We start from the raw sequence: 27,759 nt of genomic DNA, 5'->3' as shown, positions 1-27,759 counted from the left end.
TAGAGGAGTGTTATTTGGAAAAGGGGAGGGAATGGAAGGGCAATAAAGATGGAGAATTTTGTTAAGGGTGGTCAGGAATTTTTGTGGGTTGGATTTACATTCGATTTGGGGAGAGTTGTAGTAGGATTTTTTATCTTTGTTATTTTTTTTTCTTTTGGCAAGGTTCCTGAGTTCTTTGTAGCTTTGGAATAAGGATGGTGTTTTGGTTTTAGCCCAGGCTTTCCAAACACTATCTCTTTTGTGCATAAGAGATTGAGTTTCCTTAGACAGCCAGGGGGCATAATCGGCCTTAATTCTAATTCTTCCAGTTGGGGCAAGGGAGCTGAGAATATCTAGGAATATGTAGTTAAATTTTAGCATGGCTTCATTGAGAGGGAACTGCTGGTGGAAGGACCAGATTATTATTGCAACTGAGAACTGTGAGAAGCAGGAGGCAATAGAGAAAGACTAGAGAGACTTCCCAAGTATTCCTTAGGAAAGGAGGTAGCAAAGCAGAGTACAGAGACTAGTGTAGGGGGACGGAATAAGGTAGAGAAGGAAGGTTAGGCTGAAAGAGAAGAACAGAGATAGACAGGAGGAGAGTAGCAGAAAAAGAGCTATAGAGTGTATTGTGCTAAAGAGAGCAGGCTGGGGAATAGCAGAGTGGGTAGAGATAAGGAGTGGCACAGTGATGTGCAAGGAACAGCAAGCTGTGGGAGAGCAATAACGGTAGGAGATACACACCAAGCTAGTGAAATTATTTGAACATACTTTAAATATAGGTTATAGGTGAGAAGCACCATCGAAAGAACTGTAGTTCAAAGTAGTTCCAAGCCAGGTTAGCTCTGTGGACTTGGTAGTGTACCTACCGTTAACCTGAAAAAGACAGAGAGAGGAGAGCGATTAGGATACAGGGAGACAACCAGTATGAGTAAATAGCTGGAACGAGTGGTCGTGTGTGTGTGGTGGTGGGGCAGGGTAGAATCTCTGTAAGAGTGAATGAATGAATGTCTTTGCTAGTATGAGCTATGTGTGAAATAAGTCTGATAGTTGAATGTATGGGAGGGCCTCTGGATTATGTGAAAGGGAGTGGATGCAGGTTAGTTTGTGAGGGAAGAGATGTGGTGATAAGGGTGCAGAATCGTAGTAACAGCAGTGGCTACAAATAGAAGGTGCAATAAAAGTAAAATAAATGGTGCAACAGTAATGTACCAGCAATATAAATACTGATTCATACAAACATTCAGCAAACAATAGTCAGAGATAAGTAATTAGATGGCGTCTATGTGCAGGTACACTAAAATGAAATGTAGTAAATCACAGTTAAAGCTTCTAAAACAGAAGTCACACAGCAATAGGGACTTTGATAACAGATAAAACAGAAACTATATGGAGATGGCATCTCATCTACACAGTTAATGAAATGTAGCAAATATAAATGTAAGTATAATGATCCTTATAAATGCAAATGTAGCCAAATATGTGTTACAGGTCAGCAGACAACATTAAACAATACAGAGGCAGAGGCAGTTGAGCTAGCACTCTGATAAGTAATAATCAACTGTAATAAAAAAGCAGCTGAGAAGTAATAATCAATAACAATACAACCAGTTGTGACATCTCTGTAAATGGCTAGACAAGGACCACAGATCTAGAAACAATAGTTATGCAGAGATAAGGCATGTTTCACAGGAAGGCCGCCTGGGCATTCTCACCAGCCTCCTGCAGAGTTTAGTGACTTATACCACTGTGAGACATTACATAAGATAATTTAGGACCTACACTGCGTAGACGACTGTTACCTTTAATATGCAGCAGAAAAACAGGTAGCATAGGCAAAAAAATCCAGACAAATTGCTAAACAATTCAGCTGCTGCACACCACAATTCCACGTACAGGTTCAGGGGGAAAGAGAGAGAAAAGATGGCATGGAGAAGCTAAGGGAGTAGTTTGAAATGCTGCAGGGCATTATGGGGCAGGCTACCCATAACACACATGCACACACACACACACACACACACACACACACACACACACACACACACACACACACACACACACTGAATAATCAACAATGAATTTATTCGAAACACAAAACATTGAACAAACTCAGTGTGGGTACAAATTCATTCACAGTATTACTGGACATATGAGAATAACAGCTAATAAACACCCTCAGTACAGGTAATTAGGTGGCTTACAAAATGGCACAACAGCATTTTAGAGACAGTAGGAAGATGTAAGGTTGTCAAGTTATATTGGTCATAGCAGTAAAACAATAGAAGCCACACATCCTGCTACTGTTAGAGGCTGATTAAAACAAGTTGAAGGCATCATTACACCTGCCAAGCTATCAGCTGGCTGTACAAAGCCATGGGTTGGCAGAGCGAGCCTTATGGGACAAACTCCAATTGATATGTCATTAGTAATACAAGAGATTGTTTTTCATAGCATGTTGTTTATCAGCTCTGTATGGACCATTTAGCCGGTCAAAATAAGAATATTCTAATGATAAATAGGAGCAACCTATGACTGATCAAGAGATGAAGAACTAGTGGCTAGCTCCAGCCACAGTGGCCACAGAATGGAATGTAGCACAATGCCTACAGCAGTAGCAAACACTGTGCCTAGAGCACAGTAGCCCACTCACACAGTTCATCATAGACTGGTACTTAAGAAAAAGCAGTTTTCTGCCAAGAGAAGGGTACCTTGCATACCCAGCTTCAGATGAGGGCTGTAATGAAGAAAACAGTGGACTGATGAAGCTTGGACCTCAAAAATATACCCCATGATCAGTTAGATTCCATGCTTATTTAGCAAAGTGGTAGATTCCCAAGTGCAACAGGCAAGGATATCATGGGAAGAACATAAGAAATTAGGAAGATGGAAGTCCAATGCTTCTTAAAGATAGCTGAAAAATAATCTCTTCTAACACACCTAACATTATTGTATTTTATTTGCAGAACCTGGGTATTGCCTATGACACACATTGCACCTTCCAACAATATCTTTTGTTGACTGGAGGTTCCTGCATGTTTGATTGCCTCGTACATTGTTGCTGCTCTTCCGTGTAAATGGAAATACCTGTCTTATATATCACATTCTTGAACATGCTGACATTACCTGTGATGTATTGCAGTACCAAAGGTATAACATGTAGAATTTGTGTTAGAGCTGGAATTATGATATTTATACTGAGGCCACACAGTTTGCTAAGCTGCACACCCTTTTACAATCCTTACAGTCACCTACTGTTCATGGTGATATTTATATCAAGGGTTCAAATGGCATTTTTGATATATGCACTTCTTGCTTTGTATGCCATTCATTAAGAGATGGAGTGCTATCTATCAATAAGGTACATGGCCCATTCCACCCTGCATGATCTCATACAGCTATGCAAAACACACACCACCATGAACACCCACAACAAAGTCTGTAATCTTTTATATACACAGAAATAGAACATGGCTGGCACCAGATTTCTACATCAAGACATCCTATACTTACTGAATAAGGTTCGTATGCATGTCAAGCAGTACTGCACAGGCCTCTGTTCAGTAATATTCTGGATGTATAGTCAGGAAATCATAAATCCTCTTTGGGGTATATAGCATGGTGCTTCTTAACCATGGAGATTAACTCACTTGACCATGCTCGGGCATAGCTGACTATGCTTTTCAATAGTCTTTTGAACTGCATGCCTAGTACATACCTACAAACTTACCAACCTAATATATAATTACCAAGTATCTTACAAATGTCCATGCTGCATATAGAATATATATGCAGACAAAAACATTAGTTTATTGATGAATGTATTTCTATAATCCATCTCATTTGAATGTCATTATATGGTCATTATTATACTACTGACCACACCAGTGTTCATACTACCATGATTATGCTACAGATATCTTTAAATTGCACATGCCTTGCATGACAACACTTACTGCACAGTTTACCCTTACACATTGTGTTATTTTTCCTTTCTGGATACCCCCTACTATGTTTTATGTCCTGTAAGAGTACCAGTTATATACACACATACCATGGTACCTGTAAACAAACATTTAATTGTGTATATTAATAAGTAGTGAAAACAACAAATAGATGTGTGCTGTACTCTCTAATGTACCATGAATTAAACTTAATCTCTGTATGAAATCATTTAATTTATTCCCATTATTTTTTATTCAGCTGTTTGTTTATTTGTTATGTTCAGTTTGATAACCATGTAAGTGGGAGGCTGATAGGCCCTTTTGAGTCACAACCTTACTTCCACGGTGTAAGACACAAACAGAAAATTGTAAATAGAATAAAGAATTATACCACTTTCTGAAGCAATGTCAAACAGTTTGGCAAAATGCAGAAGTGGAATTCAAGTAAGATGACAGTTGAAAAATATAAGAAATGGAAATGAGATCAAAGTATAACTACAACTTTGCAGGCAAGAAGGGCATTTTTGCTCATGCCTGAAATATTTGTATGTGTGTACATATGTAAAATGCATACATTTAAATAAGCTGTTTAATAGAGTGGCTATGTGGTATAGACAGATCTCTCAATTTTTATTTATTGTTTTATTTTTATGTGCAATGGTGTTCTTTAAACTGAGTGTGCATTATAGATGTATTGTATTGTTGTGATTCATCAGCAAATTATCTCTTTACAACAAAACATCACATTTGCTCTCACTTGCAATTTACACTGTTTCACTGTAAAACTGTTATATTATATCAAAAATAGCTATCTCTTCCTAGATATATAATTACTTATGAAACAGTCAAATAAATAAAACTATGACTTCACATGGAACCCATGTGTCTGCTTGCTTGCTTATTTATTTTGTAAAATAAATGAAACTACAATTTCGCATGGAATACGTCTGCTTGTTTACGTATTTGTGTATGTATGTATGTATGTATAAAGTTGTATTGGCTAGTTCTAATTAGGAAAAAAAAATGACTGTGTAGCATATAGGAATATATATACAATAAAAGCCATTAATTTCTTGTGATTTCATGATATTTCAGTTATAACTAAAGGCATACCTCTCAACCTTATAGTACAGCGAGAAAATCCTTGACAGAAACATTCCATTGGCAAATGTAGTTACCAAAGTCCAAGATAAAAGAGTAGAGGGCAGTAACTTCACTCAAAAGTGTTAAACAAGAAAAAAAGGTACAAGCAGAAGGCAAGAGTTCATATGACTCAAAGATGACTAGCTACTCCCCAGGAAATATCCTCTACCAGCTATCCCCCCACTGTTACTAAAGAATGGGTCCTCACTGCACTTTCCAGAGTTAAACATACTGCAGCAATGAGCCCTGATGACATCCAGAGATGTCTCCTAAATAGTTCGAATCATGACCTGTCAGGCTCACTGCAATCTCTATTCAGCCACAGCCTCCAGACCGGCTTCATCCCTAGGGAATGCAGGACTTCAACCATCTTCCCTCTACATAAGCATGGATCATCAGCAGACCCAGCGAACTACAGACCCATAAATTGGACTAGTCATATATGCAAGGCCATGGAAAAGGTTAGCATGGATGTAATAAATAAAGGCATAGGAAATCTTCAGACACTGGACCCCTCCCAGTTGAGTTTCAACAGTGGTAGGTCACACCTACTAATCCCAGTGGACTACTTTGCGAAGGCCACTTCAGCCATGGATGATGGGAAAAATAGTGTATACTGCCTACCTCAACCTGACAAAGGCATTTGACATAATACCTCAATTGGGTATTATAGACACAAACACAAATTTAGACATAAATCTTTATGTATAGGCAAATGGCTCATGGATAGAACACAAGAAGTTAGGGTGGGGGAGACCCTCCTCCACCAACAGGGCTGTTGCTAGTGGCGTTCCACAGGGATTAGCACTTGGAAATCTCCTGTTTGGAATACACTGCTCTGAAGTCATAGCAAATATAGAGGGTGTTTGGGTAACCAGATTTGCTTCTGACTGCAAGGCTGGGTCCAATGACTGATTCCTCCAATGATGTATGTATCCTTGAAGAGTGTCTGAGAACAAAGTAACTGTTGCCAGAACCATAGCCCAAAACCCCATGCATACCCTTTGGGAAGCTGACCACCCCTGCAAATTACAGCATTGATAGCACTCTCCTAGAAGTAGATCCAACGGTAAGGGACTTGAGAACTCAGATGGACAGTAACCTGAACTTTGATCACCATATGACCATGGTGGTGGGAAAATCCTTCTATGTGGTGCAAATTATAAGTTATGGCATGGCATCCAGATCAAAGGAGATCACAGTCCCACTATGCTCAGCCCTCATTAGACCAATAATCAAGCACAATGCACTCTTCAGCATGTACTTGACCAGGCATTTGCAACAACTATAGTGGCCACAGAGATTCCTCATTAAAAGAACACAGGGTATAAACAACATGTCCTATGTGAACCACCTCAAACCCTTGTCCCTGTACTCAGTCTCCTACAGACTACTTAGGGGTGATCTATGTCTAACCTACAAGGCATTCTCTGATCTCGCCCTGATGCTACACATTCACAAAACAAACAGCACAAGAATTACCCAATCTAAACATCTAAACCTCATCTGTGACTTATGCAAAACATGTCGGAGGAGCCAGTGGACATAGATAACCTGCTAGCCAATTGGTTCAGTGAAAACTTCACTCCCCCATTGCCACCAAACATACTTCATGGCATCTCTACCATGTGTCACCTACCTTGTATCTCTAAAGAGCAGGTTGTAAATGCCCTCTCTAAGGCCAAAAACACAGCATCAGTGGGAACTGACAACATCCCAGACTGTGTCCTACATGGGCTCAAATAAAAATTAGCATTTCAATCACAGTCTAAGCACTGGCTTCATCCCAGCAGAATGGAAAATAGCCACCATTATCCCCATGCGCAAAGGTGGTGCTTCTGCTGACCTCTGGAACTACAGACCTATTAGCCTGACTAGCCTTATCTGCAAGGCCATGGACAGAATCATCATGTACCTTATCAACAAAGATATAGGTAACCTCCTAATACTGGATCCTACCCAGTTTAGATTTGTCAAGGGGAGATCATGCCTGATAAACCTGGTGGACTTCTTAAAGACAGTCACAAGGGTCCTGGATGAGGGGAAATCTGTGTATACAGTCCCCCTTGACCTAGCCAAGGCATTTGACACTATCTGTCATTCAAGCATCATTGTCAAACTCTCCCAGCTAGACACCAGCCTTTATATCATAAGGTGGGTTGCAAATTGGCTCAATGATAGAACCCATACAGTGAAAATAGGGGAATCCACCAACAACAGCAGACTTGTAACCGGTGGTGTTACATAGGGATTGGTCCTGGGACCTCTACTGTTCAGAATATATTTCTCCAAAGTACAAGCTAAAACCAAGGGAGTGTGGCTGACAAAGTTTGCTGATGACTGCAAACTAGGTGTGGTTATAGAATCTCCAAACAATGTCAACATCATTCAAGAAGGTCTTATGCAAATAAATGATTTGTGCTAAAGTCATGGCTTCAAACTCAATGCAAAAAATGTATTATTATCCCTTGTTCCAGTAAATGACCACATCAATGGCAATACCCTAAATATGCAATCAGTGATGAGAGATCTGGACACTCAGTTTGACAGCAACCTTGCCTTTGATCACCATGTCCTCACAGTGGTAAGTAGGGCATTCTATATGTTTCATCTCATAAGTAAGGGCATTGCCTTGGGAAAAAGAGAAGTTATTACATCCCTGTACTCTTCACTCATTAGGCCATTAATTAAGTGCAATGCCTCTTTTAGTACATACCTTTCAAACCACCTGCACCAATTGGAGAGACCACAAAGGTTCCTCACAAGGAAAATTCAAGGTCTTCAGCAGCTGTCTTATGTGGATCAGCTGAAATAACTGTCACTTTATACTGTTTCATATAGTCTACTCAGAGGCGATCTCTGCCTTGCATATTAAGAGATCTCTGACAGAGCTTTATAGGAAATGCTAAACATATGCAAGTCAAATGGCACACGGGTTACTCACTCTAAAGACCTAAACCTGGTATGTGACATAAACAGAACCTGCTAGAGGGACAGATTTATCTAGACTCCCACTTCACATCAAACAGAGCATCTCACTAGCCCTCTTCAAACACAAACTGGATGATTGGACGGGTAACTATAAATTCACCCTGGAGGTTCCACCTGAGTCCCTCTTGGACAGGGGCAATAGGTACTGCTAATGGAAATGAGGGTATAATTTAGCTAGGCTTGTAATGGCCCTTGGGCCATTAGCCTAGAAACTTCCTATGATCCTAGGTGTGTGCTTGAGAGATTACCCTTTCTCTGGAAAAGACTCCTCATTTATGTGAAACACAGCTCTTCTTTAAATCTATTCAAATGACATTGAATCAATGGATGGGAAATTATAAATTCACCCTTGATTGGCGCCTGCGGCCTTTATGGACAGCAGCAGATAGTAGATGCTCAATGACACAGGCATACACCACAGTCATTCTAGTCCTTAGGGACTGATAATTATGAAAACTGGAACGTGAATGACTAGGCTTAAAAGGCACTTATCAAAAAGGGTATAGGGGTCTTCACTCGTAAAACAAAACGTATTTAAATATTTACATCATCATTATTTTCACCAACTATTATAAACCTCCTTGTTATACTTTTTCTTTTTGCCCCTCACTGTTTCAGCCACAGTCAAAACTATTTCTCTGAACATGTTATTGAAATATTATTTCTTATTATATAGCAATTCATTGTTGCTTACTATCTACAAAAAAGTATGCACAGGCAAATTTCTTATCCTGTTTTGCTATCTGTTTATATTCTTTCATGATGAAATCACTATACAAAAGCATTCCATTTTCTTAATATTTTCATTACTCTATACTTTAAGTTTTGTCCAAAACTCCTTTGTCATAGAACATTCTACAAACAAAAAAAAATCTTATTGCCTCCTCCCCTTGACAAATACTGCATTTTCCTTCCTACTATTTGTATTTCATTAATCCTTTCATTGGCAGTTTATTTAAAGTCAATTGTGACAAGAAATAGTGAAATTCTCACTGAACTTCTAATTTTGTTCCTTATTTCTTTTCTCTATTGCCTTTTTCTTAACTCACAAAATTCATTTCCTGAGTATATAGAATCAAATCTTTTCATTATTGTATTAAGCCATCCTTTTCCGGATTTTCCTCTTTTACTTCTTTCCATTCTGTCATTTTCCCATAATATTCCACTGTTTCCCTTCTTTTTCTATAATTTTTCCTTTTCCTTTCTGTCATGGTCAACATTTCTCCATATCTTTCATTTGTACATTAACTCTTTCTTCATCTTGTACCATAAACGTCAATACTCAGTGTAATTGTAAAGATGCCAAGAATATACAAGATTTATTAATATTAAATACCTTTATGTTAATTATACCGAACCCCCTTCTTACAAGGTTTACATCTAGAACCACGTTGTTCCAAAGCCAATTTCTAACAATTCTTTTTCTAAGTAGGTATATTTTTCGTAATCATATTTTATACCTTCAGTGCAGACATTTACTTTATTTCACCTATTTTTTCCATTACCTGTCAACATCTTTTACTCCATATTTTATGCCTAATATTTCCACTGATTTAAATATATACTGCCTATCTGCACTGTGCTTTGTCATTTCCTTACATTCCTCTGAGACATCATCTTTTTACCCCAGTATGAATAGCTTTTATGTTATTCCTTCCATCTCTGGTGCCTTTCCTGTCAGTAGACTTTGTGAATTCCTGCTTGTACCCCTCCAGTGTCTTACATCTGAAAAATGCACAAGACCACATCCCCTCTTCATCTCTGCACCTCCAACATCTCCCCTCTACACTGCAAACATCTTTATAGGCTACTGAAGTATTTATGGAAGCATTTCCATGAGAATATTTTAAATGTACATGCTGTGGATACATATCTGGATAATTTTAGTGTGTTCTCATATTCCTCTACACCTACAGTCTCTCCCTTCTCTCAATTTTTATTCATTAATTTGTTCTCTTTCCTCCCTTATCCACATATTACCAATGTTCAGCAGTCCTTTTATGAGTTTCCCATTTTCTCATCTTTTTTTTTTTTTAATTTCCTCAGCTGTAACGGGTTCCTTGTCATCCCTATACACCATTTCTTTTACTATTTTTCTTGCCGCTGCTCCCAGGTATTCTGCTTTTATCATATGTATGCATTCTCTTGGGAGCCCCCATCTCTGTCAATTTGCATAAGTATGATAAGAGTTTTGTCTCCTCTTACACTCCATCATTATCTTCCATAACCAAGCAGAGCCTGCGTTCACTACATCTTACCTCAGTATTACAGGAGCTCTGTCAGAAGACCCTACACCTACTAGTTTACTGAGACTTTTGTCATTGTTTCATAGCCTGTGGTCACAACATCTGACCCTGATATTGCAGGAGCTCTGTCACAAAGATCTACACCTACAAGTTTACGAAGACGTTTGTCAGTGTTTAATGTAAGCATATTTACCATGATGAACCTTGCTGCAGTTCACCTTTAATCAGTTAAATACATGCCTGCTCTGTGACTGAAAGTCTCAGTGAAACAGTGCACTCTAAGGATCTCTAACTAAGTTGGCCACTGTCCATTTTGCTTGAACAGTAAACTATACTGCATATGCAAGTTATTTAGTCTCAGGAACTGACAGACAACCTGTTTTACTTGCATCTCTTTGTTAATTGCTTTGTTCTGTGGTCTAGTGAGATTTATAGACATGCAGGTGGGTTCATGTGTGTATGTGTGTGCCTTCTTTGAAGGTTGGGTGCTGGGCTGGCAAGTCGAGACCGTAAAAACTACTGCCAATCAATCTGTGGACTGGTGATCCGCTGTGGCAATCCCTAACTGGGAAAAGCCGAAAGACATTGCTTTTTGGCTATAAACTGATTACTCACAGTTGTAACTTAATCTGAGGTGGGATTGTCTCATTTCCTCTTGTTTTGTCTACATTATTATATCCTAGCTTTTAATACCCCCCTATTCCTTACATTCCATAGATGATATCAGGGCAGCCTACTTCTCTTCTTATAAAGAAAATAGTTCTCCCTTTACCTATCCTCTTACAGCTTTCCGAATCCATCACTGAATCTCCAACTGTAATGCAACTTCTTCTTTCCTTCTTCATTACTACCTCCCAACCACCTGACATCTTTAAAAACAGTTTCTTGTACTTAATTATGCTACTCTTTGGCTTATTATCTATTCTTCTCCTCCTACCGTGCCATCTTTCATCCTACCATGTCTCAGTAATATCTTGCAACATCATCCTAACCATCTATCCATACTTATTCTTTACTGTCTCCACACACTGCACCAAACCTATTTAATATTGTGGCCTCACCTTTATTCCAAACATAGGCTGATTAATTGAACTTCAACTCAAACTGAAACAAAATTAATTGAATCCTCTCCAAAAAACAAGTATGCTTAATTCACTGGAGATTGCTTTCTGTATCAAGGATTGATATCCAAGAACAGGCAAAGAGAAAGGAATAGGGGATCCCTGAGTGGAAGACCAGAACTCATAGATTTTGTAGTAGAATCTAGAGCTGATTCTGCTGTTAAAAAAGGGATAATTAATAGGGCATATACATTATTGCATGATCACTATGGGAATCAAACAGCGGAGATTAGAAAGGATTGGGAAGAGGGACTAAATAAGCAATTCACAAAAAAACAATGGAGTATACATGCATGACTCCCAAATATGTAAAAACATTTAAAAAGTTTGTCTTTATTTATTTCATTACTGACATTTGGTGATCATGAAAGTCTGACTGGGTCAGTAACCCATTTTCAGTGGAGGGCCAGGCAGAAAAGCTCCAGCAATAAAAAGAAGAAACATTTCACATACATAAAATAGAAATAAAAAGTTGTCCAGTAAATTTGTGCATAGAATACAATAGAAATGGTGAAACAGTATTTGCAGTAAAAGTTGTGAATAAGAGAATTACCAGCCTCAAACAGATGCCCTACGCAGACCGTCTCAAACAACTCCAGCTTTACTCCGTCGCATATTGCCTACTCAGAGGCGATCTCTGCCTAACATACAAAGCTATGTCAAACCCAGAGCTGTTGGACATACTCCACTTAAAGAAATCCCAATCCCTCCGAGCTACACACTCTAGGGACCTAAACCTTGTCACCACAATAAACAGAACATGCTGGAGGGATAGATTCCTGTCCCAGAGACTTGCCATACTCTGGAACAAACTACCTATCTATACCAAACAAAGCACCTCATTAGCACTCTTCAAGAAAAATCTTGATGATTGGATGGGAATTAGGAAATTCACCCCAGGGATCACCTCTGTGGCTCTGCTCAACAGAGGCACAGGAAAATAATTTTCTTGGGTGGCGAAAGCCAGGGTACCTTTTTGGCTAGGCTTGTATAGGCCCTAGGGCCAATAGCTTAGTACCCACCTATGAACCTATGTAGTTTAACTAAATACAAATATATTTACAAATAGCAGAACAAGACATCTGTAAGGTAGATTATTTAAGCAATAACCCATGCCTGGGTGTGGGTAATGCTGGATTTACCCACGGTCGGTGTAGTTTGGTCAGGAGGATGAAACCCGAGTGGCCAAACAAAGACAAATGTGGGTAAATCCAGCATTACCCACACCCAGAAGTGGGTTATTGCTATTATACAATGACATTATTTAAGAAAAAAATACTTCCTTTTCTTAAATAATGGCATTGTATAGTGCCTTCTTGCTGCCCTTCTGCAGCTGTCCAGTATTCTGCGGTAGTTCTGATGTACTGCACATGCGTATGGTTACGCAGTACATCAGAGCTGTGTGTGGAAGCAACGGAGAAAGAAAGCTCTCCGTTGCTTTTTAAAAGGTGTCTCGCAATGTTAAAAGAGTTTAACATACCAAGATATCTTAAAAAAAGCAACAGCGATCTTCCTTTCTCCGTTGCTTTTTTTAAAGCTGTCTTGCTATGTTAAATGAGTTTAACATAGTGAGACAGCTTTAAAAAAAGGAAACGGAGAAACGAAGATCTCCGTTGCTTTTTCTTAAAGATATCTAGCTATGTTAAACTCATTTAACATAGTGAGATAACAGCAACACAAAAAAAAAGACTTATACTAATGGAAAAAGTCCAGGCAACCAGACATTTTTCCATTAGTATAAGTCTAATTTACAATGGGCATGCTGACCAATCAGCGTGCACGTTTTGGAATATTAATGGGGGGGGGGGTCATTGTATAATAACATTTTAAGAGTACATTCATGGTGACTTAGGGTTTCTGCTTGGAAGTGTTTGCATGTGTACTTCTATACCCCAAATAGACTCTAAATAATTTTTCCTCCAGTAGATATCAAATGTTGAAGGTGTGATGGGGAAGAAAGAGATAATTGGGAAAAATATTTTGGGAGTGTAATGACATGGCACACTTAAGAATCATAATTGTGGGAACAATACATGCTGAATAATATTTTGGAGGAGGAATGCCATTTAAAAGAAGATAGTATTTGAATAAGCTATGTAATGCCTGACTAACAATGACTGGATAGATTATACATGATGCATAATGTTTGCAACTAAAATATATCAATGTGATTTGTTTTCATTTATATAAATGTATGATTGGCTATGTCATAACTGACAAATAATAAAGATGTTTCCTATTTAAAAAAAAAAAACAGCCTTGACATCTGAGAATAAAGTTCAAGCTATAAACTGATTTATTCATCCTGTATTAACTTACAGTTTCAGTGTGATTGGCTGTCCCCAAATGATATTGGATCACTTGGGGAGAAAAACAATAAAAATGCATAATACTTACCAAATGAAATATAAATATCAGTTTATATCAAGATTATATATTCCATGCTCTGAAGGAGGTATAGGCCTTCTCAAAACTGATTACATGTATAAATCTGCAGCCATGGGACTGTATACATATCTGCTGACCTCATCAGATACAAGCAATCTTGAAAGTTTTAAAGCATGAGGAGATGAAATCTAAGATGACCACGCTGCTTAGTTTAGCAGAAGCATTCAACTGGCAAGGAGGAATTGAAATCAAACCAGAAGTCGACAAAAATCATACAGCAACTGAATATGCAAACAAGCAAATGAAAGAATGTAAGGAGATGGAACAGATGAGAAGAAAAATAAAATGTGGAAAATCCATAAATACAGAAAGAAGTATAGAGATATCCTGAAACAACTTCATGGAGATAAGGATTTGACACAGGAATAGATAAGGTGAGGTGAGTTGAAACCAGAGGATGAAAGGTTAATAATAGCAGCCCATTATAGTGGACTATGTATACATTAGTTTACAAAGTCCTTTGAACTTGTGGGAGAATCAGACAAATGTAGGTTCTGTAATAAAAGGAACTGGAAAGAGTCGCATACTATATTGCTGGGTATGATACACTCAAGGCAGAGGGCCTATACACTGAAAGGCACAATAGTGTGGCAAGACTGTTCCATTGAGGATAATGCAAACAACATAATCCAAAGTAACTGAGAAGCATTGGGAACATGAACCACAAAGTATTATAGAGAATGATGAAGTTTACATCAGATTAGATCAGCCATAACCAACAGTCTAAAAAAGTAAATGCGAGAACACCAGCTGTACTAGTTCATGGAAAAAAGACAAATGTAGCATTGATCATTGAAATTGCTAAACATTACCATTGACATATGCCATTACAGAATCTCACATACAGCGAGACCCAAAGTCATAAAATATCAAGATTTGTAGGCATAAACGAGAGCAATGTGGAGAAAAAATACCCAGACAGTTCCAAGAGTATGAATTTCAGGAATCAATTCTGGACCCATTGTGAATGCTACAAAGACCACTTATGGATAACAAAGATTGAAACAGTACTACTTTCATGAACTTTAACCATTCCCTGATTTAGGAACAGGGTCCATTCCCATACTGTTATTAGAAACTCAAACTATTTGGCAAAATTAAACCATAAATCTCACACATCCTCTTAAATGGCATGTTTATAAAACAACATGCAACCTGTCCAAGTGTAACCCAGACATATGCATTACTACCCTATAATCTTTTAACTTACTATATAAGTTGTATCTGTTTTAACTAATGTTGTCACATTATGCCCAAATTGGTATAATTAATTAAACTGTATATGTTTTGCTTTATTTCTGAGACTTTTAAAATTTTTTCAAAATATTTTTGAAATAGTGAGGAACTTTTCTCCATGGGCCTCCAATAAAAATGGACACCTACCCAGTTAAAAATGGACACCTACCCAGTTAGACTTTCCCTGTAGTCAAATGTCAGTTAACAAATCATGCTTGACCTTGTCCTTACAAATGCTGCCTCTGCCTACACCACACTAATATACAATACAATATAATATAATATAATATAATATACTATAATATAATATAATATAATATAATATAATATAACATAACATAACGTAATATAATATAATATAATATAATATAATATAATATAATATAATATAATATAATAATATAATATAACATACAATTTGTGATTACAACAAATACCAAAATGAAAACCAAGAAAAAGTTACAACCAGATAAGGGAATCTGTGGAAATAATTGGCCACCCACACCACGACAAAAATCATCAGACTGAAAAAAGCAATATTACTGGTCATTAACTACTTCATACTGCTTAGCTATCCCTAATTTTGCCTAACATTATCACCATTCTGCTTATAAAATGTTTTGATTTTTTGGTAAATCATTGAAGATTACAGTCAGTCAGTAATGTCAGATGAGAGTTTCATACGTCTTAGTCTTTAGGAAATCAATGTTGATAACAATCTGGTTACTCTCCTACTATTTGGAATTAGGGTAATATTCAAAAGTTATCCCTAGTTTTGGACTTGTAAAGACTTTGGTGGTCATTAGACCAGTGTTTAATGCATCATCCATACTTATTTCTTCCTAAAACACATATTCCAAATTCAAGATTTGACATAAATAATGGCATGGAGTTTAAATAATCTCAAACATAAAAATGTACACTAACCTGTAATATCCTTCATAAGCTTGTAAGCATGTACCCTGAAGTGGACCGTTGTTTCAGTTGAGCCAGCAGGAACACCTACCCAGTATCTGAGCAATAAAACATGGCCATAATCATTGCCACATACAGCACTAGGTGGTGAAGTCAGAACCCGGGTTTCATAACCCCTCAGCAAAACTAGTTTTAAACTTATTGTCACTATTCACAAAAAGAAAAATTAATTAATATTGTATAACAATACCTAACTAATAAGACACAATAAAACCTTTGACAATGACCACATCTTCTCAGCTGAGCTAAAACCCTGCAGACCAAAGCAAAAAGATCATGGTAAACTTCCTAGAAAACCAGACTCCCAAGCAATCAGTGAAAAAATAGCCCGTTAGCAATGTAAATAACACCCTTCCATTAACATAAACATACTCACACACACACTAAAATCACTGCACACTCAGAGTGCAGGAAAACTAGTAACCTATAAAAATAAACTTATAATATAAAGCTTTACACTATATAAACCATACAACATGGAAACAAGAAGTGCATCACATAAATATGGTCTTCTTAAATTTCTCCAGTAATGAAACCAAACACAAAAGAAGCCATCAATAACACACAGTTTAAATCAGAATCTCCCAAACATAAAAATGTTCACTTACCTATAATGTCCAAGTGTATAGTCTAAACAAGTCTCGCTGATTCTTCAAGCAAGCATCTGCTAGAAAGCTGACTGCTTCTCCAGATGGCTTGTACAGACTCTACAGAACAGCAGATCTTGACAGTCATTTATAATCCCACTATCACCAACAAAAAAAGTAAGTTTCCTAAAAAAATAGTAAGCTACCTCATAGCCACTGAAACCCTTCTCAATGATTTCACTAGCTTCCCGGGTTACTAATTGATCCCATGTCATCAGCATCACAGATGGATACCTTGATCTTGCATCAAGGAGCTGGCTACCTAATGTTATTACTCTATTTTGTGCATTCTTCATTTGTGTAACAGTACTGTAACCTTGAATTAGGCTAAAGGGAACTTAGTGTTTCTAAACCACTAGGACTTGGCTTGTTGTGCAGGCTGAGTGTGGTAGATAAATCTTTCCTAGCCTACCTTTGCACCTTTCCTCTTTCACAATCCACACCATCTTTCTCTTCCATTCTCCATATTTTACCGTCTCTAAGCACATTTGGTTGGATTCAAAATGTGCCTGTGTTACATTTTTCAATAAACAGAAAATTATTCCTAATTAGATTTTCTTCAGGTGTTTCTAGTAGAGGCTGGAATCCTTATTCACCACTGAAGTTTGGAATTTTTTTTCACATTTTGGGCTTTTTGCTGTAATTTACACACCTCCTCCTTTGGTTACTTTACTCATGCCCTTTAGTTCTTTCATTTGGGGATTAGACTCTCCTTACCCTTGTATTCAGGTGGATTTTTCAAGCTTTTTTTCTTTTGTTTGTTTGGGAATTAGATCTTATTTAATCAATAAGAGGTGTAACTACAGGAAAGAAATCATGCACTGTGGCAGCCATGATAAGTGTGTTAATTCACTAGGTCTGCAACATGATTCTGAGCCTTGTGAAATTTGAGCAAAGCTTAATGAAGTAAAGGAAACAGTTTTTCAGCAATCAAATCTTCAGGGTAAAGCAAAGTCCCAGCAGGGATCTATTTCCAGGTAAACCTGACATTATGTTTGTTGCTTCTGAATGTAAGGTCACATGGTATTCCTCTTATTTCTGTCTTTTGGCCATTTAATCCCCCAGTAAAGACAAGTCCTTTGAGACTTCTTTAGCCATATTTAACTAGCTCTATCAGTCAACAACTAAGGCTAAATGCAGGAAATTACATAAAATTAAAGCCATGATTTTTTTTCTACAGGAACACATGTTCAAACAACATGAGCTCCCTATTAAGACATATTTCCTGCCTTAGCTGCCCATCCTCATTGCTTGAGGAACTTTGTTTTCTTTCTCTTCTGTCAGGTGGTTTCCAGCCCCTGTAGTTAATTACCGTACTGAGTTGACCAAGGATTTAGAGAGACTTCAGAACAGGCAGACAGCTTTGATAACTTCTCTCTCTCTAGATTTGATGCGAGTGCCCATCTCTTGAGTCACAGGAATAGCTGGTTTCTACACTATAGAGCTGGAATGTCATTCTTTAAGCTCATATTTTTTTTTTTTTTGGATTGTGGAGTTGCAGCTTCACCCTCTTTGGCACTGGTTGGACCCATGTTGGGATCACTGCCATCAGACCCATTTATCTGATCCATCATTCTGGCACTATATTGCCTTCAGGTGGCCTGGAATTGGTTCACACTGTGAAGATCTGTGTGCCAGTTCTGATGTAGTATTTCCTTCTGGGCTCCTGTGCTGACTTCTTCAAGCCCTGTACGGTCTCATCCACAGCTTGTTCAGCTCCCAGTTGCCTGTCTGGAATCCATTTTAGACTTACCTAGCAATAGGCAAGGCAGCATTGGTGGGCAGGAGTACCTGGTACTGGTGACTCAGACTCAGCTAGTTATAGGGACCCTGATGGTGTAGTTGTCCCATGCTGCTACCCTAGCATTGAAGATATCCACTTCAAGTCTTTTAGTCTGCTTCAGTGCAGGATCCTCAGCAAGTTGTATATCTGCAACCTTCAGCAGTGGCTCTTGGATTTTCAGCCTCAGGACAACTACATTATTCTCAAGGAGTGCTTTCTTTTTTGGATATAGAAGGCTCCTTAGAAAGTTCAAGAAAGTGGATCACATTCATCTCTCCACAGGAAGAAGAAAATAACAAGAGTTCCCTAGCCCCACTTTCACCTCTGGATGACTTCAATTTTAGTAAACCTTTACAAATTATGAGGGAGAAAATTAACTCTCAAGGCATGCTCCCACCAAAGATAAGACTACAGGATGAAAGCAGAAGTCACCAAGCAACATCCTGGGTGCTCGTTCCTGTTGTTAAAATAATTGGAGATGCAATAAAGATCGCATGGGACAAAGTGGATACTGTTGCCCCATGATTAGACTGTGCTATATGAGTGGAGGTACTTATCTTAAGCTGAGTATGACTATTAATGCATCTGTCCTGGGGAAAAATCTGGCTCCTCAGTCACAACTGCCATCCACTAACAAGGTACCCAAGGCTCATGACAGGTTGGGGAAGCAAACATTTTAATTTCTGACATTGTTTTTCAGGGTGCTGAATTATCTTAAGTACATGCTCTACTTTCAAACAGATATGTCAGATGAAATACTGCATATTGAAAACATCTTACCAAAAAGACCTAGGAAGATGGTCCTCAACAAGAAGCTCTTCTACCATTGTATTTGCCTGTGAACATCCTCATGGTATGGGTTGCACATAGTGTTGTAGAGGAAGCTGCAAGTGCAGCAGAATCTAGCTTTGCTATGCTCAAGTACACTTGGCTGTACCTTAGTCTTTTGCTTGTGACACCAGTGCAGCATTCATTGATGTATCCAGGGAAGGACTTTTCATGTTTGTTGCCTCAAAATGATAAATATTTTGAAGCATAAAGGAGAAATGGCAGTCTCTTTCAGTCATTAAGGTGACATTTCATCTTCCTAATTGTCCTTTTCCCAGTACACAAAGGAGCGAGGGGCATCTGACTTTATGGTGCACCCTTTGGAGCCCAAAGTGACAGGAAGCAGGATCAGGTCAGCCATGACCAATCAAGTAATAGCAATGCTTCTAGCATAATGTTTCAAGGAGGCAGTTATACCTGAGTAATCAATATGCCCTTTTTCCCTTGCAGAGGCGCCAACAGCATTCCTGAGTTCTACTCTGACAGCTTCCTATTGAGAGGTAGTCAGGATAGTCGTTGTCTCTGTATTTCTCTCAGTGGTGCAAAATATACAAGGAAATGTAGATAAGCAAATTTATAACCAAATCATACTCCATCACATTCATATCCAGGACAAAATGGTTATCGTTACCTTTGCTATGAGCCACCCCATCAGATGATAAAGTTGCAGAAAGAGGTGCAGCAGTTTCACACAAAAAAAGTGGACTCCAAGATGTCCCAGCAGACCAGCAAGGGCAACGATGCATCCATATTCTGTTTTGTTATATGCTTTCTGCAATTCTAGGAATGTTCATTTGGTCTCCTTCCTTATCTCCAACTTTTTTTCCAGTAATTGTCTCATTACAAACATTGAATCACCTGGATTGTATCCTAATCTGAATCCAGACTGAACATCTCCCATCATACCTCTCAAACTCTTAGAGTAAGAAATCTGGACAATAAATAATGAGGGAAAAAGCCCCCAAAATAGGGGCACTTTTTAAATATTGCTCCTACAAACTTAGAAAGTTGATAGAAGAACATGTTTCACATTGGTATGAAGTTTTGAAGGGTATGAAATCTGAAACTCAAATGTCTGTCATTATTTTATGATTTCAACCCTCAATGATTTGCCAGAAAAAAAACACAATTTTATGAGAAACACACCAAAAATATGAGACAAAAATAAGGACATTCTGCAAAAATCTATACAGTTGACAGGTATGTCTTCCATCTTACTTTTTACCACTCTGTGTACTCATTGACCAGTCACACTCACCAGCACTTTCATGCAATGTAATAGCAGTTTGATGCCTCTACATTGCCACAAATGTGAATATCCTCTTTGTTCTTTCCACCAACTTTTTCTTTTTTTCTGAGGAGATAGAGACCTGAGTATTTCCTTGAGCTTCTGTAGTTTCACTTCAGTCAATTACCATTTCTTCACTGATCAGGATGAGTTACTTGTCTAATTCTATTTACTCGGTTAGAGACATACTGAAAGAGTCTTCTAGAGGTATTGCAGATGTACCCCAGGATGGTTTTACTGTCTGTAAAGAATTTCACAACATCCAGTTCCAGGTCTATTTCATCTCTGATTAGCTCATACAGTTCTACCGCTAATACAGCTGCACATAGCTCCAAATGTGGGATTGCATGTGCTGGTCTAGGGCTTAACTTAGACTTTCGCATAACGAACCCAACATGACATACACTTACTGCATCAGTTGTTTTCAAGTAGGCCACTGCACCTATAGCTGTGATGGATGCATATGAAAAAATATACAGTTCCTTTTTGCAGGCTACTGTCAGTGAAACAGGCCCATAACATCTGGGTATCTTTAAGCCTTTCAAAGCCTGCAAAGACTCCTTCCACTGAATCCACTCTTGCAGTCTGTCTTGTGGGAGTAATGCATCCCATTCCAATTTCCCAGATGACAGTTTGTGGTCTTAAGCCTTACCTTTTATAGTCGCTGGTGCAACAAACCCAAGGGGATCATAAAGACTGTTCACGGTAGCTAAGATTCCTCTTCTGATGAAGGGTTTTTCCTCTGAGGAGACCTGAAAAACAGAGCTGTCTGTTTCTAGATCCCAGCCTAGTCCTAAACTTTTCTGAAGAGGAAGGGAGACTGTATCCAGACAAAGATCTTTAAGGTCCTTAGCGCTATCTTCTGCAGGAAAGGCTTCCATGACTTGTTTGCTGTTAGAAGCAACCTTATGAAGCTGCAGATTAGATTCTGCTAGCATCTGCTTTGTTTTGTTGAGAATATCAATTGCTATCTCAGGAGTGCTAGCAGATGCGAGTCCTTCATCTACATAGAAATGTCTCAACATAAAGTGTTTGGCATCTTGTCCATAATGTTCAGCTCCTTTTAGGGCAGCTTTATGCATACAGTATATAGCCACAGCAGGAGACAGACTGTTGCCGAAGACATGTACTCTCTTTCTGTACTCCATTACTTCTTTGTCTATGTCATGATCTTTGTACCAGAGAAAATGTAAATAATCTCGGTGGTCCTATCTCACCAGAAAACAGTAAAACATCTGCTGCACATCAGCTGTGAAGGCTATGGGCTCTTTTCTAAAGCACATGATGACCCCTAGTAGAGTATTGTTTAGATCAAGACAACTTAACAGTACCTTATTTAAAGAAATACCTTCACAGTCTGCACTGGAATCAAACACAACTCTTATTTGATCAGGTTTGTGTGGGTGGTAAACACCAAACATTGGCAGATACCAGTGTTCTTTACCTTGATCCAGTAGTCCTGCGATTTCAGCGTGATCATTATCCAGTAACCTTTTGATGAACTCTGTGAAATCTCTCTTTACCTTTGGCTTTTTTTGTAAGTTTCTACGAAAAGAGTTCAGGTGCTTCATGGCTTATTCTTTATTACAAGGTAAACGATACCTGGGTGTGCAAAACGGCAGAGGGGCCACCCAACTGTTATTATCATCCTGGTAAGTCTCTCTGTCCATGATCCGGAGAAAGGCTTGATCGTCTATGGACAGGGCTTGTTTATTATTGTCCTTTCTGGAACACTGAAACCCCTAGACTGTCAGTTTCTATTTTAAAGCTGGTATCTTCTTTGCTGTGTGAAGAAGAGTCCCAAAACCGTGTTAAATTATCAAAGCTTTCTTTAGCAGTAAAATTTTCTGGCATGGACTGAAAAAGGATGTGCGGCCATTTGGTAACACAGACGTCTTGAAGGAACTGATGCTGTTTGGCTGGTGAGCTGATCCCAGGCAAACTTCTCCTACAATGATCCACCCCAAGTCAAGTGTCTGAGCATAAGGGGTGTTGACCGGTCCATTAATTTTCTCATGCACTTTGTGTACTTCTAAAATGTCTCCTCCAAGAAGCAAAAGGATAGAAGCACCAGAATTAACAGCTGAAATGAGGTGAGCAATTGGGAGGAGGTGAGGGTGATGATAAGCCACCTCTGGAGAAGGAATTTCTGACTTGTCATCAGGTATCATGTCACACTCTATCAGTGTAGGTAATAGGAATCACTTTTCCTTATCAAAAGATTCAATAACAAAGTCTATGGCTCTTCTGCCTGCAGTTTCCATAATGCCTGCACATGTCTTTAGAGTATAGGGAGCTGCAGTTTTTTTAATGTTAAAAATATCAAAAAAGTCTGACCTTGCAAGTGATTTGTTGCTTTGCTCATCAAGAACTGCATAAATCTTCACTGCTTTGTCTCTTTTCCCGGTGGGATACACAGTGACTAAACAGATTTTAGAACATGACCATGGAGTCTTAGCTTGGCCACAGATTTCAGTGCACTTAGATATCACTGAAGAAGGGGAATCCTCTTTTTGCTCCCTGCCCTGATCTTTCCTGGCTTCTACCATCCCTGCTGGTTGTGGAGGTGGATCAGGCTGTAAGGCCGCTATGTGTTTCTCACTGCCACATTCTGTGCACTCGACTGATATTTTACAGTCTTTAGCTATATGCTTAGTAGATTCACAGCACTTGAAACAGATGCCATTTTGTTTAAGAAAGGATATTCTCTCCTCAATAGGCTTATCTCTAAACCCTTTGCACCTTTTCAGAGGATGAGGCTTCCGGTGAATTGGGCATTGCCTATCAGGACTTTCTGTAGGGCTCACCTTGCTGCTGTCTTGACAGTTTGTGGCCCTTGAAGGTACAACTGTTTTGTGTGTAAACACAGAAGTATTACCATGAGGTCTGGAAGGCTTTTCTGGTCTGGATGGCAGATTACTGCTGCTAATGAAGGTAAAGCTGGAGTCGCTCCTATTCTTTGCTTGCTGCTGAATGAACCTAGCAAACACAAAGAAAGGGGGAAAAGCTACTCAATTTTCCTCTTTGTATTTAGCTCCAACAGTTTCCCACTTTTGTTTCAAGGTATATGGTAGTTTCTCCACTATTGGATTAATACCACAAGCAGTGTCTAAATATGAAAGCCCTGTCAAATAGCCCTCCTCTTTAGCACACTCTATTTCTAGAAGAAGATCACCCAGTTGTTGTAATTTTATATTGTCTTTATTGCTCAACTTGGGAAGACTTCAAGCTTTTTCAGTAGAGCACCTTCAATTGCTCCAGGTTAACCAAACCTTTCTTCTAGCCTCTGCCATGCCATGTTAAGTCCTGCCAAAGGGTTAAATTAGTGTACTCTATGCATGCTTTTTGCGTGCTCTGCTGACTCTTTGCCCAACCATTTTATCATTAAGTCCAGCATTTCTGCAGCTGCCAAATTTAAGTCCCTAGTTGCACTCAGAAAGGAGGACTTCCATGCCCAATAGTTTTCTGGGCAGTCATCAAACTTGATGAAACCTGAGTTAACCATTTCTTTGTGGATAAGATACTTTGTGACATCTTGTATGTTTTGGTGTTCAGGCATGTAGTCTTTAGGCTGTGGTAGCGGGAGTCCTGGATTTCCATTTCTAAGAAGCTCTGGAGGTTGTTCTTTTGTTGGTTTTACACTGCTGACATCACAAGACTGACGGGGCATACCCAGGACATCTGCTGGCTTTGGGCTGGATTCTCCTTGCATAATCTTAGGTGACGGCTGGCTTGCATGCATATTAGTAAGTTTCTGGATGTATTCAGTTGTACATTCAGCAGAGGAGAGAGGTTTCACTGGGACTTCTGGTTCTAAGTGAGTTGTTTCACTTACTGATGAATCTGCTTCCGGGTAAGCAGCAGCACTCTGATGCTGAAGAATATGTAGGTTAGCTTCCAATTCTGCCTTTTGTCACATCATAATGGCTTCTTTTTCAGTAAATGCCAGCTGGGCACATGCCACATCTGCTTTGGCACAAGCTCTGATTGCTAAGAAACATGCTGAGGACATCTTACTAGATCTTGATGATTTGGAGCCATGTGACCGTGTATCATCTTTTGGGACACTAGAGCTGTTCTCCCTGCCATACTATGTCATGGGGGACATATCCTCAGGTTTATACTTCTTCCCTGATCACAGATGCATATTTGCAGTGCAGCAACCTCTTGTGTTCAGGACTGCAAGGATCTCCTTTTTACTGTTCCATTCTGACAGCACTGTGCGAGGCATAGTACAGCTAAACAGACAGCTTTAACACTTTCAAAAGAAATTTAAATAAGTGAAAGAATTAGGGTTTCTTGTAGCTTTACTGACATTGCTTAACTCTTTGTAAAACTGCAACACAATACAAATAGCAACATATCAGAATATATACAATATACAGCACTTCTAAATACAAAGAATTACAACATACAAATTACTTACAGGAGACGTGAATGTCAGGGTCTGGGAAAAGAAGATCATGACTGCACTTCAAGAGGGCTAGAAGTGAAAGAAAGCTGCTTCCTGACTGAGTTACATCACTTCCTGAGGCTTGCTATAATGCTGTAAAACAAGTTAATCTGTTTTAAATAAAATGCCACTAGATGGCAGCAACAGATCAAAAATGCTCAAACTGTACAACTATGATATAAACTGCCTGAATTACTATGAAGGGCAGAATAAAGAGGATTACTGGCCTCAAACAGATGCCCTACACTGACCGTCTCAAAAAACTCCAGCTTTACTTTGTAGCATATTACCTACTCCGAGGAGATCTCTGCCTAACATATAAAGCTAGGTTACACCCAGAGCTGTTGGACATGCTACACCTAAAGAAATCCCAATCCCTCCAAGCTACATGCTCTAGGGACCTAAACCTTGTCACCACAAAAAACAAGACATGCTGGAGGGATAGATTCCTGTCCCAGAGACTTCCTATACTCTGGAACAAGCTACCCATTTATGTCAAGCAAAGTTCCTTCTTAGCACTCTTCAAGAAAAATCTTGATGAGTGGATGGGAAATAGGAAATACACCCCGAGGATCACTTCTGTGGCTCTGCTCAACAGGGGCACAGGAAATTAATTTTCTTGGGTGGCGTAAGCCAGGTAACCTTGTTGGCTAGACTTACTTAGGCCCTTGGGCCGTTAGCCTAGTACCAACCTATGAACCTAAACAGATGAACTGAATGCAAAACAGAAGACATTTGGGATGAAACTGAGTACAGAGAAGGCAGTTGTAATGGCAGTTAATGGGGGAAATCAGAAGAAGGTGATAACTGAGATAAAAGGGAAAATAGTGAAGCAGGTTAACAATTTCAAGTATCTGAGAGGGTGAATGAGGAGAAGGTAAGTCTGAATGAGAAGGTCAAAACAGGAATCAGAAAAGTTACAGAGAACTGGCACAGAGTGTCAGGGGTAGTATATGACAGAACAATGCCAAAGAAGCTGAAAGGTAAGGTGCACAAAACAGTGGTGCACAAAACAGTGGTGCAAACAGTACTACTGTATGATACAGAAACCTGGGCAGTAAAGGCAGAGCAGTTGAGAAAGACAGAGGGGATGCAGATGGAGTGCTTGAGATGAGTGGTAAGCTGTACACTTGGAACAGATAAAGAAATTAAGCCAAAGTAACTCCAATTACAGAAAAAGTCAAAGAGAACAAATTTTGGTTGTTTGAGCTCATATGCAGAAAAGCAGAAGACAATCTGGTGAAGAAGATTTGGAACAGAAAGGAAGAAGGCAAGAGGAAACAAGGGCATCCAGTAAAGATGTGAATGGATTGTGTGATGGAAAACCTGAAACAGTCAGGCATGAATGTCGAACAAGGTGGGATAGATGGCGACAGTTGATTTCACACCCTGAGCCCATATAGAAAATGGGAAAAACTGGGGAGTTGATGATGATAATGCCTTGGATCAACCCCTCATGAAATGGGTTTCAGACTCACTGGTAGTTGGTCAATATCATCGGACCACAAGAAAGAGGTGTGACTCATTCCATTGTCCACCTTGACCCAGGACCTCCATTCAATGTGTGGGACTGACCGGCATCTGGCATGCTGCTCGTACCCGAGTCTGACCAAAAACATTTGCCTACCCAGACTGTGTTTATTTGTATCCCATTTCTCCTTCACCTATGCATTCACATCTGCCCAGTTTCTCTATACTTTTCCATGTGTACTGGTATGTCCCCATCTACCTATTCCCTCCTCCATTCCTCCCTTTCATGAATTTTACCCCTTCCCTTCTTCTTGTCTTTCTAATTATAGAAAAATGTACGTCTTTCCTGAGAAAAAGTGTGCTCATCTTTCCGAACAACCTCCTTTACCTTGCTGTGTTCCTGTCATATGTTTCTACTTTTCCTGTTTTCCACTTTCCACACTTTCATTACAGTAAAATGGTCACTCATTGTCTGGTCTTTGACATATGCTGAATATTCTTTTTTCTGACAATACTTAGTGGGGGGGGGGTCTAATACTGGGAGTACCTTCTCATACTACCTGCTATTGATCTTACATATATTCTCATGAGGTTTGCACAATGAGGCATGAGACCTCTACCTTGCTTTTCTTCATATGCTCAGGGCTACATTGACTTCCACTCATATTTCCCTTCTGTCTCATCTACCCTACTGAAGTACAACTACTAAGTATATTCTGTCTATGAGGCATAAGCTGTCCACTGCATGGAAATTTGTTGTTTGCAACCCAGCCGCTAACTAACAACTGCAGCCACATCTGAAATAAAGAACTGCTGATTGTCTTGTGTTCAGGGTAGCTTCAGTTAAGAACTTTTTCCCCTTTTATCACTGGAATCCTTATCAGATACAGCTGATCTGGCTCTGATATTTTTGCTGTGTTCTCTGCGATATTTGCACAACACGGTGTCTGCAGCCTGTTCAAATACATTTGGATGCCTATACAGTAATAGCCATAACTGCTCCTGCGCATTACTTTTTATCATTACAACAGAGCAGCATCTTGAAAATAAAACATGCTTTCAATCTTTTTCTTTAGTACAATCATCCATAAAATAAATTTAAGGCACAACAATTCTAATACTTAACTGCTTCTTGTTACATTTCACATGCCATTTCATCTGCTGAAACACACATTGCTTGAAACTAACACCATAACAACATAAAACACAT

The sequence above is a fragment of the Protopterus annectens genome, chromosome 5.part0 (assembly GCF_019279795.1).
Source record: "Protopterus annectens isolate FY-2018-M chromosome 5.part0, PAN1.0, whole genome shotgun sequence".
NCBI classification, from domain to species: domain Eukaryota; kingdom Metazoa; phylum Chordata; order Ceratodontiformes; family Protopteridae; genus Protopterus; species Protopterus annectens.
The sequence above is the reverse complement of the archived record's forward strand: the minus strand, read 5'-3'. Positions refer to the sequence as shown.